The 17,403-nt window shown below is 41.5% G+C and overlaps 1 protein-coding gene across 1 annotated transcript in view; it reads left to right on the top strand.

Annotated features, from left to right (window-relative positions):
- The window catches only part of RNF10 (ring finger protein 10), a 202,056-nt gene that overhangs the window by 36,984 nt on the left and 147,669 nt on the right, over positions 1–17,403 (top strand). The gene's annotated exons all lie outside the window — the stretch shown is intronic.

Genomic DNA, 17,403 nt, shown 5'->3' with positions numbered 1-17,403 from the left:
AAGGAATTACTTTCAGAGATACTTTCTCTCATTTCTTGTTTGACAATTGCAAATGGCAGGCCTTTCCAGGCAGTAGCAGCTATATAGCTTCAACTGCTCTGTTAAAGTTCTTATCTTTTCCTAGCAGTAGCTATTTCATTTGCATTGGTTTCCAAATCTTTAATTTCCAAGTTCCCTGTGTGTGATAACGAGAGGATGCCTTATGGTCTTGGGACAATTAGGACACCTGTTAGTGGAATTGTTTTGTTGGGGTTTTTTTCAATTTCTTGAAAGGCTGTTTTGGAATTTGGCTGTGTTGTCCTTTACAAGTATTTAAAGCATGAAATTGTATTTTGTCGGTATTTCCCCTGTTCCTTAAGAACCTCACTAAGGCTCTTTCCCTCCGTATATCTAATTTTCTTTTTATTAACTATTTTCTTGCTCATTAATAAAAACATATATTGTACTTCTTCAGTATGGGAACCACCATCTTCACTGTTGTGGGGTAGTCACTGTAGCCTTTGCCATTGGCATTCCCTCCCATTGTTAGGATGCTCCCTGTGGGTATGTTGGCTATCTCCTGAAGTAATTGGAATTGTATCTTTGCAAATGAGAAAAGAATTTGCATTCATATGTATTGAGATATCTTTCTATGTCCTGTATTTTATACTGGCTACTATATCTGCATCCAAGTGGAAAGTAACAGTACCACAGCTATGGTTAAAATAACCTGCGTTGAGATTCAAATATAGCAAAGGACCAAAATGTTAAGTTTCTGAAATAATACATTATTAGTGAAACTAAAAAATCCTAGACTGCTAAGAAATTAATGAAATTACAGGAGTTCACCTATTCTGTCCTTCTCCCATCATTAAAGGAAGGTAGGGGTTGGATATTATACTAAGGGGTTTGACCTTTGCTGTTTGCTTTCCTAGGTGTCATACAGCACAGGAGCTAGGGACAGCACTCAGGTACAGCCCAGATACATCCTTAAGACACAATTAGTCTGCAGCTGTACAGCCTTTGTAAAGCTTGGATTCCACAGAGAGGCTAAGGAATATAGCTATCAAAAGCCGTGTGGCTAGATCTTTTCTAATGTCAAAATTTAGAGATGAGAGAAAAGATGGTGATGAACCTGTCCCTTCTGCACAGTGAAAAGTAAGGAGGTGAGGATCTTCTGTGCACTCGCTGATATGGGAACATTGCAAGAGAAAATAGATACTCTTCTTTGTATCCTTGTTAGGAGACAGAGAAAAGGTAATAATGAGGAAAGGGAGGAGGGGTTAGATGTGGTATCAGAAAGTATAATTATCTTTCTGTGGGTGCCAGGTACCAGTAAATAACTTTTTAAGTGCCGAGAAGAAGGTAGAAAGCACAACAAGTCTTTTCAAGGCTTAGATTCTTCTATGGAGTAAGTCCCTTCTGTGTAGAAAAAAAAATATCATCAAAGATAAAATATTCCCAGACAACATGAATATAGAAATGATGAGACTGCACATGGTGAACTTACAAAATTCTGAAGTAGGTTGGGTTTAAAACTCTATCAGAACAAAGTCATTAACTTTTAACAGAATGTACTTTGTTGATTTGATGATGAATTGAGAACTGGAGAGGCAGTTTGTGTAAAGCTGCATCATCCTCTGCTTCCGTTGAGACAACACTGTAGCACCTCTGTAGCAAAAAAATCTGCCAGGCTTTGTCATCATTTTGCATCACAGCATGACCTGAAAGCAAACATACCCTCTGCCGTCACACAGTACAGTGCCTGGGGATCACTTGCAGGACTACAGTGGCCATATAGCTGGGAGGTATTGCTCTTGTCAGCACTACTGAACACTAATAAACTGAGGGAACTGAAATATATTGCTCTCTTTATTCTGTGTGTGTGGATCTGCACCAACCTTACCAGTTTTCAGTTCCAATAACAGCTATGTGTGACTTTTATTTTTCAAGATTCTACTTGCAAAGGTTTGGCTTCAGCTGAACTGTAAGATATTCTTGAGAGAGGCAACTCTTCCATTGTCCAGAGCTTGCTTTCTCACGCAATACCCGAGTGACCCACAGGTCACAGCCTTAAAACTTAGTTTATGGAAAACATACCAGAATCACTTTGATTGCATTATCTTAAACTCCATTTGAAAGAAAAGTAGCACTAGGAGATTTCTTCACTTCCTATCTCCAAATCTTGCACTTTTTTATGACAGTAGTACTGGCTTCTACACCCTGCTTGTGTTCTCCTTTGGCATTGACTTTTTATTTACCTCCCTACCTGATATCCTTTTCCTTCCTTTTAACACACTATTGGTTTAAATTATTTGCTCTGCCATAAGTACTCACTCCCAACTCACCCAAACTCTGCTAATCACAGCAAATTGGTATGTTTATCTTTGCTAGGACTTGTGCTTTACTTACATAGGTGTTTATTCTAAAGTTCATGAGACATCTGTCTGTGCTGTTGTAGGTTTGAGAAGGGACGTGCTTCAGGAGGGCTTCGTTTGCCTCTGAATATAAAGCATACATGAACAAACCAAATAATTGCTAGAATTCTGGGCACCTGATGTCCCATGCAAGTTCAGGAAATCGTACTGGGGAACATTCTGCTTTCTTGCAACAGGACTAGAAGAGACACAGCTGTCTACCAGCTCCATGTATTATCTTGTTTAGAAAAGAATGTGAGTCCTGTGTGAATTTCTTTCAGAATGGAATGAGCATATCTAAGTCTGACTTTTCTTGTTAGAATTCTCATGGCCTTTCCTCATAGGAAGTACAGAGATGTGCCTAGTAGCATACCTCACTTGGAGGTAAGGGTTTGTCAGCTCACCTGCTTGCTGCTGTGTCCATTTACTGAACAATGTCACCAAATCTTGGTAAGGAGAAGTTCTTTGTAAGTAGAATGAGAGGTTCACTTTCAGAGATCTGCTCAATCATGTCCATAACAAACCAATTTATGGGTTAGAAGCTCCAGCTGAAAAACAGGGTGGCATGGATAATGGTATGGACAGAGGGGGCTGAAGTGTCAGTTTCTAAGTGCTCTTGATGGATTTTACATTATTCTTATTCACAATGTGATGTGGCTTTCAGGTGCTTATGAGTAATGAGTAGAGTTAGTTTGTTTAGTGTCCCTGTCCCCCAAGGCCACTGCCCTTTGAGAGAGAACAGTGTGTACCACTGCTTTTGGCAGCCACACTCCCAACCTGACGCAGTCGGTTTGGGGGGGCCAGGGAGCCGGCAGAGATGACTCATTCCGCCTCAGTGGCTCATTGAGGAGCTGCAGGGAGAAGCTATTTATAACCAGACCTTTCAGGTTCAGTGCAGCAGCATCTTCAGCAGGAGGAAGGGGACAGGAATGGGGATGGCACATCAAACTTCTCAGATACAGATCAAGCCCCACCCCAATATTGTCCCTAGAGCCACATAGCCACCAGCTGACTTCATCTAACCTTTTTTCCCAAGCTTGGCTGTCTGGGTGCTCTGGTCCTGGTGTAAGGTTCTGGTGGTAACTCATCAGCTCCTCAAAAAGCAGGGAGACAACTGTGAATATTGTCAGTGTGAACAAAACATGAACTCTTTCTACTGTAGCTGCTAAGCTGTTTCTTGTTGATTCTTTCTGACCCGTGTCCATAGCATTATGACCTTATATTTTCTTTGTCCATGTTTATCCCTGGCTTGCCATTAAGATGAGCTCTTTTCATGGTGTTTTCAAACAGTTATGCTGCCAGAAAATACCATTTAAACCTCCTGATGTTTCTCTTATACACAAGCTAACACTATAATTTTTATAAACTGTAGTTGGTTTTCTGATTTTGCTGTGGACTCATTTCATCTTTAGGTGCTTCTGTGACTCCATATGTGAAACAGAGATAATGATACCCCCTGGGTTAAGCACAGTGTGATCTGTAGCAATGAGGAACCACTTAAGTCATAGTATTATTACCAGAGAGAGTCACAAAACAATAGGAAAGCATAGTACACAACAGCAGAGGACAGCATGTGTTAAAGAAAATATTTACTACGAACACATACGTCTTTGTATCTAGGTAACTGTGGCCTTTATCTTGAAGCATATTAGCATATGTTAGAATTATTGAATTGTATGCTAAACTAAACTTCTTCAAGTTGTCTGTTCAGTTAACTGGCTTTTAAATTCAAAGCCACACAGCACCAGGGATCCTGTTGCATGAGTGCTTAACCTTGTTCGTGTTCTACCTCTGCCCTATTCTTAAACCAATCTGCGTGTCTGGAACTGGGCTGCAGTTAGATGACTTCTCAACTCCATCACTTTGTTGCCTCTTCCCATAGCTTAAATACTGCGTATCTGGCTCTTCATCTTCTCTCTACTTCTTTCTTCCTATCCCTTCTTTCCTAAGTAGACAATTGGCTCCACAATATACAAGTGGTGTACAGTTTGATGAGTATAAAGTCTCAGCACATAGCTAAGGCCATTTGGTAGGTCTGTAGGCTTCTTTGGTGGTCTTCGTTTTGGCTGTCCTGCATCACTGTGCTATGGACCCAGAGGTTTACTGGCCTTTTCTAAAGTGGGTTGTATTTATTATCTTCATACAGAAGCTGTACTATAAATAATTCTTGTCTTCAGTTTTGGCAACCAACTAAAGGGGAAGCCTACCCTGAATAAACCAAACAATGCTGCGATGGTAATTTCTTTCTCAAAGCCGTTATAAAACGGCAGAGATTTATGACTGTGAGACATACCTTGTATGCTTCAGCTTGTAATCTGGGCTGGAGGTGGCCTCTGCACAGGAGCCCCAACTCTCCCTAGCTGCCACATTATTTTCCTGAATCTTAGTTTCATTTTGGAAAAAGTAGACCTCTGGCTCTTGTGGTTGCAAATAAGCCTCTGAAACATCCACAAAACTTAGCCGGTACAGGGATATTTGTATTGGTATTGAGAGAAAGAGACCATATTTCAGAGACGTGGAGTGTCATGTTTATTTTTTTTTGAGTAGTAAACTAAAATGTGCAGTGATTACAATGTCAACTTTGCTCCTTGTCTTTTTCTTCAGCAAATGTTACAGGGTAGATAAAAGGTTCATGGGGCTGTTGGTTAATCTTTTCAGCAGCTGCCTTGTCTTTCCTTTGGCACCTTAGGCATCCATGAGTACAGTGTATGTAGTGCAGCTGGCTCCCCTGCATTCTCACCACCTCCCCTTCGCCTGAGGCTTGTGACATTCTTGAGCAGACCCCTGGAAGGGCATCCCAAGGGTGGGCTCTATGGCCAAAGAACTCACAAGGATGTGTCCAGGTTTGGCTTTGTGAACCTAGAACTGAGAGGGCCAGGAGAGGGAACCAAGAGTGTGCATACATGTCAGAGACTGAAAGGATTTACCTCCCTGTGTTTCCAATTGCTTGTTTTCTATGTGGGGAAAATCCCTTTTGACAGCCCAGGCGGTGAGCTTCTAATTCCTGTCTCCGGCTCATTTTTCACTTCAATCCCTCAGTGAACGGATTTTAATGCTTGATGGATTCAAACAAAATTATTTCTGTTCCTGTGGCTTTGCGAAAGCCTCTAGGGTGTGTGTGTCTGCGCGCAGGGGAGGAGGGATGGGGCTTGTTTTCATTACACTCCAGTAAGCCTCCTCTCTAAGGGAAAAGTATTTCATGCCTTCATTTAGGGCTTTCTTGCTGATGATTCCTCCCATGCTGTCCTCCTGGCCCTTGGGTCGCAGGAGGACCCATAAAAGATTTGCTGTTCTGAGGGGTTCAGGATGCAATGTTCTGGATCAGTGTTTCTGCTGCAAGTGGGGATTCAAATAATATGACCAGAGTGTGCTTACAGGAATAGTACTGGATTGGGGGGAATAATTGTGGGAAAACTTTCATATTCCCCAGCTCTAGCTGGGAGTGAGACAACACCACAGGCTGAGATGGAGTTAGCAACTGAAGCGTTGTCTGGGTAATCAGCAGACTTTAGCATTGACATCTTGTTTGAACATGTGTACAATTCACCATACTGCTGTTGTAATGGACAAATACTGCTTTTTATTACAATTTCCAGCCTCGCCTGCCAGCAGAAATCAGGGTAGAAAACTGTGCAGGGGCTCTGCTTCCATAACATTCAGTAATCGGTCAGAATTTCAGCTGCTCAGCCACCATGTGTTTCTGCTGGGCTTCTTCCACAGGATTCCTATGTCTGGGAGGCTAAACTCTTTAAATGTTAAATATCTTACCCTTCTATCCAAGCCAAATCATCATCATAATAAAAATTAACCAAGAACGATTTCTATGATACATGGCTTTAATAAATACTTATAGCCAGCATGCTAAGGATCCTCATTATTCTCTGAAGGATTTAGAGTGTAGCATGAAGTTGACAATGTCTCTCAACGTATAAAACTGCTGTTGTTAGGGTGTGCTAAGCCCACTTGGTAATACCGTATCTAGATTAAGTTGTTTCAATTTATTATAGCTGCTACCAAGCTGTCACTTGCTCAGGCAAGGAAAAATTCTTGTTCCTGTCATTGAAAATGTATTGTGTGTTCCTCTTCAGCACATGCTCGTCTTCTAGGACAACCTCCTATGTCCACAGCCTCCTGTAAATATTTGTTTAAAGCTATTGATTATCATCATAAATGTGTATTGTGTCATGCTTATAAAGCTGGTGCATCCAGGGACTACAAGGTGTAGCTCGTGAGTTTGTTTCATGTTATCTATCTCTTTATATTATCTCAAACCCCTAGTTCCCCTAACTTCAGCTTTCTTCAGTATAAGTATTCTAATTGTAATTTTTTGTTTTGTTAAATACATTGTCTACAGGTGTGAAGCCCAGTTTTATTAGCATGGCTTTCTAATAGTTGCATCAGAGACTATTAGCTTGCATTATAAATACTCAAAATTATACATAAAGCGTACATTGAAGTTTTAGTTGTAAGTACAGTAATAGCATTTCAGGAATTGTTTGCTTTATCCAGTTAATATAGTCTTGCTTGTAATTGTATATTTATTTCAACCTTGTCAGTGATGCCCAAGCTTTTGAGCCAGGGACAGTAAATTAATGTGTAAAATAAGTGTTAATGAACTTTGGAACTTCATTAATAAAATCATGCTAAGTCTTTTAGGTAGAAGAGGACACTAATTTATGAACCAGTAGATACTGACTAGCCTGAAAGCTTCAGCTAATTGTTACTGCAATATTATAGGCAAGTCTCCTTTTACATATCTTTAGATTGTAAAAAATAAATCTAATTGCCATTTTCCGAAGGATCAATAAGAAATTGAATTAAATGTGAATAAAAAAGGAGTTCTTAAATTTCTATCTTGTCTTTCTTCTGGAAAATGTGGAGGTTCTACTGCAGAAGTAACCGATTCATTAACCTTGTGCTTTGTCACTACGGAAAGGAAGTAGACAAATATTTGGAAAATGTGGTTTTTAAATACTCTTCTGTTTCAGTCAATGTTCTGTATTGCTTGTGTGATATTAATAATGTTTATTAATATTTTGGTTGAACATTTTCCTAAGTCATCAGTGTTCCTTTTGCCAAAGGCGTGAGTTGTGAATCTAGCTGGATACACATTGGATTTACTTGCTGCAGATCAAATTATCTAATATTAAATACATATTAGCATCTGACTGCATGACTTTAATCACCAACATTTGCCAGTAACTGATAACTTCTTTTAATACTGCTTCCCACCACATTGTTGGAGTGAGGATAATGGGGACTAGAAATTACCTGTAGTGACAGAATAGAGTGTCAGTACCACTGAGAAAGTACTGTGTTGGATTTTTTCTTTCACTTCTTGTCTTTTTTACTTGGTTGAAGACTCTGAGACCAATAAGCCTTTCCTGCATTGGAAAGTGTTAGAAATACAGTTGGTGTCTTTCAGCTGGAAAATCAGTATCCAGCTTTTCTTTGCATTTCATGTTGTACCAACCTTTCTACATGTGCTGCCATTTGCTCAAGTCTAGAGCTTGCTGTGCCTTTGGCACAGTAAACAATATTCCTAGCCACTACCCTTAAATGTTTTTCAGTCTCCTATTTACTCATATATCTAGTCTCTATAATCCTTTAATGGTGACAGGCTTATCAGTGTAATCTCTGAATTTTACCTGGATATCGCTTGCTTTCTCTGTTGAGTTTTTTTTATTGCACATAAGACTGCTTCTAGTATCATACTCACTTCTATGCCACTGTCTAATTTAATAAATATTTCATTTCCATTCAAGCTGATAGCATATTAATTTATCACTGCAACACTGAGCTTTCCTCCTATGAACAGTTTACCTGTGGTAGCAATACAATGATCTTGTCTGTGTTGTGCAAGCTCTGCTGCTCCTTGCAAAATTTGCGAAGCTGATCCATGACATTTCTTGCATCTTCTCCCATATGCCAAATATTTTCTCAGTCCATCCTGGTTGTCATAGTGCATGTGTGATTCTACATGATTTTATCTTTGAACTTAATATGCTTATCTCTCTCAGATCTCTTGCATGGTGCATTTTGTGTTTCATTGTTTTTAGATCTGACTTGCACTTAATTCTGTACTGGGTAGTTACCATAGGTTGGTTCTTTGGCCATCTATCAGTCTTGAAGATTTTGAGGGAAAACCAATTCCCCGATAAGAGGGCAGGCCATAAACTTAATTTTCAGCAAAAATCTCAGGAGAGACACCCTTTAGTAATCTTTGAAAGGGTAAGAATCAGCCAGCAACATGCATTTCTTCAGTTCCACTTTCCCTTTTTATATTTGCTAAAAAAAATATCTTTACATTTCATTTTTTGTGTGAAGTGCAATATCTTATAATGTACATGGATTTCTAAGGGGGTTTCACTGCCAGAATTGACTGGAACCTCTTAATCATTTCAAATGCATCAAAATTGATGATTAAGAAAAATAAAGCTTCTGATTATCTTCCTTTTTACTGGCATACGTGGCTTTTAGATAAACATGGATTTCTAGCACATACACATGCAATTTAATATTTTTCCAACTGCCTTCTGTATTTCCAGACTTTCAGCTCTTGTGGACATCTTGGTAGCTTCTTCTTTTCCATTCAAGTTATACTCCTTGGCATCTTTTTACTCCTGATACCATATGGCATTCCTTAATCCCTCTGCACCCAAACTGCTATAAAAGTTACTCTTTATTAATGACACATTTCCAGCTGTGTCTACTTAACAGAATGAAGGCTTTTGCCATGTCCCTGTTCCTGAGCCTGGACAACTGAATCACTTACAGTTTCAGTTGTCAGGGCCATGACGTGGGAGGGAACATGCTTCAGGCACTATCCCTGCAGTACAAGGCATGATATGGGAGTGGTACATCGGCAGAGGGGGTCTGTCCCCAGGTTTTTCCAAAAGGAGACTACCTCATAAGTAAGAAGTATATTCAAGGTGCAGCCAATACTGTTTGCCTGATTACAGTGTATTACAAAATTATATTTCTGTAGTTTCCTTCTGTTGTATCAGAGTAATTGTTCCCCTGAGACTCACAGGAAAAGGGCCTGGGCTCTTAAAGGAAATGCCCTTTAGGGCACTTCCTTGAAGGGATTTTTTTTTGGAAAAAAAGAATATATTTCCAGAAAATAAATCTAATAAACCCCAGTTTGTTATGTAGCATTGAGCCCTGTGAGGTTTTGTGCTAATTTCTTTTGGCCAGTGCACAGGTGTAAGGAGCTGATGTTGCCACTGAATGACAAATGCACTGAGTGCGAATTCTGTTCTCACATGCTCTTGCCAGGAAAGCCAGTACAGCCGCAGGGGTGTAAATGAGCAGATGCTTTTCCCCTCTTGTAGGGACATCTGCCGTCAGAGGGCACATTGCTGAGTGAGAGAAGCTCTAGGCTGCACCCCTATTTTCTTGTCTTTTGATGCTGTGGGTTGCAATCTCTGCATGAGTTGTTGTTGCTGCTATTTTTATATTATTATTGTTGTTATTACTATTATCTGACGCTGCAGATCTGTTCACCTCCCTCAAAGATGCTGTTTCTGCTGGAGCCGTTTCTGCCTTTGATCACAGCCAAGAAGATGGCTTTGACATTGTGTGTATTCCCCTAGCCTACTGCAAAGTCCTAATCCTTCTAATAGCTGGAGGTTTTCGGTTTAAGTCTTTTATTAATATTCCATCTTAATTGTAAAGCACTTCAGTGATATCCAGAAGCCTGTCTTACATAACAGCCTTATCCACAGTCAAGTCCTTCAGAGCTGGAGCATCAGGAAAAACCTCTGTTTGATCTGACTAGTCTGTCATTAGTCTTCATGCCTTTAATGCACAAACCCATTAGAAATTAACAATGTTTCAAACGTCTAAGCTCAGTCAATGTGTGTTTAAAAATATTTGATATTATTAGAAAGAGTATGACTTGCTGTCATGTATAGATTTAAGTGATGCAGTTAGCAAAGTTTGCAGCTCTAAATCATCTGGAAAGTGAAAGAAGGTATGGGAAATGGAGATAATTAAGACATTTCATAAAGTGCCAGTGTTGGTAGGATCCTGCTATGCATTAGGTTGTCCTCAACTGGATAAATAGATGAAAGCACCTAGAAACTACTTGTTTCTTCACTATGGATGTCCCAGAAAGTCACTGAAAAGGAAGAAAGGAGAGGTGTCTTTGCTAATCAACAATAAGTCATTTTGAAATGTGATTCTTAAGATTTTAATTAATTGCAGATGATCATCCCCTTTCCTCTTATACTGCTTCAGTTATTTCAGGCAATTGACAGCTTTTCCCAATGTTTATATATTTTAGTAAAGCCTAGGAGTGAGCCTTAAAACTAACAAACTGGCATGTTTGGAATATGAACCTTCATGTTTACTTGTCTTAAGGAGATTTTCTTCAGGAGATTGGTCCAGCAAACACATATTGTTCAGACTGAACAAAGCCCAGAGAGTAGGCAGAGCACCTTCCTAGTAAACTAATGCAGGAAACACAGTTTTAATAGAGTTTGATATTATTAATAAGCAGATAAAGGAGAGATGGGAACTTGAGCTTCAGACAGCAAATATGAATGTCTCCTTAAATCCCACTTCAAAAAACAAAGAGCATACCAACATGTGTTTGCAGTTTGTGTTTAGAAATCACCTCCAGAAGCAGTTTCTGTTTTCTCCAACTTCCATGCATGCTGCATTAAATGATTTTTAGAAGCCCACAACACTTTCTACTTTGTTTCTGAACAGAAATACTTAAATCCAAAGACCTGAGAACACCTTTGGAAAGCAGGTATTACTGGCTGCGCTTCACATGGGAAGACACTAAGGCATAGTGCAGTAAAGCTCAAATCCCTCTAGATACCCCTCACTGTGGGGGAATATGTCAGAATTTAGCATTCAGAATTTCAAACAAAATCACAGGCAGGCAGAGTGGTCATTAGCTCTCATTTTGATACCCAGCTCCCCGCTTATATACCAGTGCATGCTACCTGCCTGAAAACTGCAAAGCTGTTTTTTGCCACTGCATGAGAGAAAACTCATTCTGTATGAGTTAATTTCATCCTTTAATAGCTAAGAAATAGAAATGCTTCTCTAGATGTTTAACAGGATTTGTTGGAAATTACTAAAATCCTACATTATTCAATATAAATTGATAATTGCACTAATGAATGTTTTTAGATCATCTACCAAAATGAACCCCTTTGAAATGAGGCATAAAAAGCATTTTGTTATTAGTAGAATTGTCAGACTACTTTATCTGAAATTGATGGGTAATGTAGCCAGAATGTAACTACCTAAGCTATAATTTGTTCAGGACATCAGGTCTTATATTAAATTCTTGCCCCACCCCCGCAAAAAACCCACAAGAAACCAAACAGAAAACAAAACAAAACCAAAACATCCAAGATTAGGAATCCTCAGTGCCTTTGTTTAGTTTCTTGTGCCAGTGACACTGGTAGCAGCATCTTGCCCCCTCTCCTGCTGCTAGCCTGCCAACTCAGCAGGGAGAGGGGTATGCTTGCACAGGAGTTTTGAGCAGCTCAGCTACTAAACCAAGGTGTCCTTCCTCCACTGGCCACATGTTCCTGACCGTCTTCTCGTGTCAGTACTAGGGCTGTAATTTTTCACCTGAAGGGAACTACTGGCTGCTAATAGAAACCTGACCATATTTTGCAACTCATACAGCTTCCTTTCTGGTTACAAGGCAGATGTGCCAACCCCTGTCTCTCCCTGGAGCTATCTTCTACCAGAACTGAGCTGGTTATATACCAGTATCAGTGTTCATTAAATAAAATATTTGAGAGAGAGAAGCTCTATGGAGAGAAAACAGCTGCCCTGGAGATACTGAGTGATTAACTCTAGCTGATCCCAAATGAATTTCAGCTCACTGTAGTTATTTCATACTGTTGCCTGTTTGTTGTATAACTGAGTTTATGTTGTATAACTGAGTTGTTTCATGATGGTAGCTCATATTTTAGTTGATGGTAGTGAAAGGGTCTAAGGATGAAAAGCAGCAGCTACTTTTATTCTTATTTTCCAGGTGCATCAATACTGGCAGGAAAAAATACGAGGACTGATGTATCATAATCTTGAAACACCTTAATACCCATCCCATTGGAAAGTAACCCTCTCCCAAAATAAATACAAGTGCTTTTCTTTGCCAGGAGACTGGCCAGATATCAGGCTGCCAGGCAATGATCAAGCAATAGCAATTTATTCAGCCTTGTCCCCAAACTACTTCCAGCTCAGACGACAAGCATCTGGCCTTCAGTGCTGCTCTCTTTCCCTCCCATTCCCTAAACTAATTTTTAGGCAGTTGATAAATAACCCTTTAAAAAAAAAAAAAAAGAAACAAAAACCACACACAACAAAAAACTGGCAAAGATTAAATGTTTCTAGTCAGAAAAAGAATAGGCTTTTTACCTGATAACCATGGATCCTCTTTAATGCAGCTGAAGAGTCCACCTGTCTCTCTGACTCTGAAAACCAGCCATAATCCTGTGATCCAGATCGTATTTCAGAAAGAGATCACTCCATTACATACATAGTTTATTGTGACTGTAAAAGATCTGCATGAAATGGTTTGCTCTTATCTAGGGAGCTCTGGTCATCTGAAATTAGAAAATTATGATTTAATTTTTTCCTTCCTATATTAATTGCTGCTTTCCATGTAAGCCAAAGACAAGCTAACCAACTGAGCATTCCTTTGCTATTTACTGTTCGGCATATCATCATTTTATGCTTTGAGACTGTATCAGAGAGAGGGACCACGGTCACTGTTAAATGCATGTCACTTTTGCTTCAGTGATTTTCAGAGTTGGTTTTTTTTTTGCTTAGAACTTCTACTCCAGTCTCCACTTTAATGTGCTCCCTGCCTGACTTGTGGCTCACCTCCACTTGCACAGCAGTGACTACTACATAAATGCAACTGTGAAGTTGATTGTAGTTTGGCAACAGAGATGTCTGATATGAAAGAGGTGACATTGCCAGCTGTGGGCACTAAAACGGCAAAGCTGAGCCAGCTATATCAGCTTAATTAATTGCATTCCTCGCTGTGTGAACTGGAAGACTGAGACTCAGAAAGGGTGTGTGGGAAGAAGGTAGGGTGAGGAGCAATTTCAGGAACATTATTTACTTTTGTTACACACCTGGAGTAGGGAAGGTTGAGTCTCTTCTCAGGAGTCTGGCTAAAGTTAGGCCACACATGCTAGCTCAGGGAGCTCAGCCGTATCTGTCCTATTGAGCAGCAGGGTTTCCATTGCATCTTCTTTCATGTTATTTGGTTTAACAAGCTAAGAAAGGGTTGATGCATCACCTCTGTGTGAAGTGTGATCTTCTGCTCTGACTGGCCTCTCATGTACCAACAACATGGAGCTGTAGATTCAAGATGAAGTCTGTGCCCTCACAGAGCATTGTAGTGAAAAGGTTTTCCCACTGCTAGCTCGGTAGACACAGCCTGGCCCTCTGGCAAACCCTGTGTATTTACATTATAACATATAGGGAGCTTCACCTTTGTCCCTATCCATTTCTTCTCCCCCTTATCTCTCTGTCATCTTGCTCTCCTCCAACTATATTTCTCCTGTAGCTCATCCGTTCCTCTTGTGGACTTACTTTTGTCCCATGGCCCTTCATCCTCTCCCATTCCTGTAGGCTTATTACTGGGTCACGCTGCAACCCTTTCCCACTTTGACACTATATGACCATAGAAAACAGTGACTTCCAATCCATCTGCCAGTCTTGTCCTGACAAATACAAAGGGAAGTTCTCTGCAATCAGGATGCAAGTAACCAGGGTGGATTTGAGCACGGGGATTACAGCTGGAACAATAATGCCTTTGTAATGCTGTTGGGATTATTCCTTTCCTGTGGAGTAAAACTTGAAGAGCAATACCAAGTCTTCAAGCAAACAGAATCTCCAGCTGTCAGTGCTTTTGCTTCCTCTGGAGGCAGACACATGCCTGTCCAAATACAATATGCTGGAAGACCGATACTTGGCATCCTTATGACTATCTGAACATGACATGTTTCTGAAACCCTTTAAAAGAGACAGAGAGATAGTAAAGGAAAAGGAAAGGCCATAAATGAAGTGTAGGCGTTCATCTGTTATAGGACAGATTCCTGATTAGTATCCTGATTCTCAGCCCAGCCCAGCTTCGATTTTACTGTGCTTTGGCAAATTGTTTGTATGATATCATACTTATCCTAGACAATTATGTTCTTGCAAATGCAGGTGAGAGAAATAATAGAGACTAAGAAACCAGTACCAAGAGAACTGCTGCAAAACATCACAGACATCTGTACCTTCCTCAACAGCTTGCTGGAGTCTTTTTTTTCCTTATGGGCAGTGCTCACTCATTTTACTCTCACTCCTTTTCTAGGCTGTGGTCTTTAACTGAAGTACATTCTTCTGAGTTCAGGGCAGGCAATTCAGCCCCTGTCTGTTTGAACAGCATTCTCAATTTTTTCAAAAATTTTCTCCACACAAATGAAGAGAAATAATTGACCAAACCCTTCCCCCCAAAATGCTCTTGCATTTGTTCATGTGCATGTTTTTTGGCAGCCCTTTTAAGGAAAAATAGGATTTTACACTTGCAGGCAGTGTGGTACTTGTCATCGCACACTGGAATAGGATCCACTTTCCCCTGCTGCCCCCAGACTACTCACTTGCTGCAGAATCCCCCTAGTTTGGAGAGGGAAGTGCAGCTCCCCTCTGGCTTGGCCTCTGACTGAATCACATGGATAATTTTGACTTAGCTCCATCTCCAGAAGCAGTGAGCATGCATGTTACATAATATAATTGTCGTGTCTTGAGGATTCAGGCCTGTCCTCTTTTGTGCTGCCAGATGGAAGAGGAGCTACGCTCTCTCTGGAGAGATGTCCCTGCACATCTCGCCACTCAGCCGTGCTGGAATTATATGCCTCTCTCTGCAGCCGGGCTCTGTTGTTCCCTGGCATTTTGCTCCAGAATAGCTAGCTCTTTAGTATGCAGTGGATGCTACACAGCCACTGCGATCCCAGGATTAATTTGTCTAGAAAAGGAGATACATGAAGAACCTCTAAAATGAATTTGTGAGGAGGATGTACTCCAGATTCTCTGAACACCCAGGGTTTGTTCCCAGCTGAAACCCAAACACAGGTGTTGTGGACAGCCAGTTTCTGTCTGACAGAACAGATTTCTGGTTTGTGCTCTCACTCTGTCCCATGTCACAGTTTTTTCAGCTGCTGTTGCTGGGTTCTGTAACATAGCCCCTGCCTGCATGGTTATTGTCTGTTAGTCAAGCCGTTTCATGCCCTGATCCCTGAAGTGCTCTCCAAAGTGATGAATCACACCTGTACCAATGAGTCCCTTCTCACTAATGAGGCATCTGCTCCAAATACTGCGGTGCACAGTTGACTGAGGCAAGGAGCTACAACCCACCTGTAGATAGCAGTGTCACTACAGTCTTCAGGAATAGCTCGAAAGACCCCCAGGAGGGTGAGGCCAGTGTTAGTCAGGCTAGACAGGAACCTTATCTGTGTGAACTTCCTCACAGCAATGCCTTGTCAGCACCAGCTGCAATTCCAGAAATGGCAGCATCTCTAAAAGCAGTCTTACATTCTGACAGAATTAACTTTCCCAGTATAGAAAAGTATTGAGAAATGTTTATTTCAGCCTCCTTCTACCTCTGAGCTTCCTGGCAGAAGGACTCCTATAGCAGCCATGGCTCCAGCAATGCAGCTGCAGTAGGGAAAGCCAGGGCTCATGTTCATCTAGCCATGAGTAGTGGTTCTGCACTGCTGATATCCAACAGAAACAGCCTGTTCTGACAAAACCCAGCAACAACAAAACCAAAACACCCCAGCACCAAAAAGGTACCTTGGCTGTAATTGGGAACCAAGATAACCCTGCAGGTATGAATGGAAAATTGTTGCTCGACAAGTGTCTCCACCACAAACCCCTTCAACAGCCCATTTAGCCGCCATGAAAGCTGCTGCCAAGCATCCAGAGCAGGAGAGGGGCAGAGGGACCAGTCTTTTCTGTCATCCTGAGGATGGACAGAGGGCACCTTGTGCAGGAATCGTGCACAAATGCTGCACATCTGGTGCTGATAGCACAGCTGAGGGGACAAAGCACACTGACCCAGGGCCGCAGCATAACTCTTTCTGTGGCAGCTTTGCCCCAGCCAGCACCTGTGACTGTAGTAGTGGAGGCACAGTAGCACAGGCTGCTATGGGACCACAGGCTGTAGAGAAGTTGCACTTGGGTTGTTGCAGACAAGACTGTGTCATCACATAGTAACTGCTGTGCATGTGCCAGCAAGAGCAGAGCTAGCATGAGTAAGCTTATTATGCGATAATCACACCTTCATCTTTCTGGGTACATAAACTGCTGAGGTATCCAAGTCTGGCAGTGAGGCACAATCACTGTCTGAAGATGAGCAAGAAGGAGCCGGGTCCTTGCCTCATTGGAAACATATGTCTGATTTGACACCATTATCTTTTACTGTTTTTAAACAGAACATCATTATTGGAACCACCTGTTGCCACTTAATTACCTGTGTTTGATTACAAAGACGTTAAAGTAATCACCTTTTTAGGTACAAACTTTCATTTTTATATCCTTTGATGATGTGCCCTGACAAAGCCTCTACGTCCATTTCAAAGGCTGGATCAAAACTTCCCCTGTGGGCAATGTCAGGCAGCAGCTGAGCACCCAGCCTGCTCTTGTGAACTTTGGGAAATCTGGAATTTGGATCAAGACTTTGAATCCTCTCAGTTATAACGATAAGACCTGTAGGTGCTGACCTATAGAGCCAGTATCCCCCCAACCCCGTTTGGGTAAGCTGAGCGCCCAGGCAACGCTCAGGGCGGGCCCCGGGCCCCGCAGCGTGCTGGCTCCCGGTGCTGGCGCGGTGGCACCTTCCGAGGGGCATGCGTGGGCGCAGGCGGGTTCCCCCGCGGGGCAGGGGTGCACCCTGTCCCGGCTCTGCCCTCGGGGCCGCTAAGCCCCTTCCCTGGGAGATGCGGGAGCCTCGGGGGTCAGGCCTGCCCCCCGGGAC

Source organism: Falco punctatus (genome assembly GCF_963210335.1).
Source record: "Falco punctatus genome assembly, chromosome: 1".
NCBI classification, from domain to species: domain Eukaryota; kingdom Metazoa; phylum Chordata; class Aves; order Falconiformes; family Falconidae; genus Falco; species Falco punctatus.
Note: the sequence above shows the minus strand (reverse complement) of the source record. Positions and strands in the feature narration are given on the sequence as shown.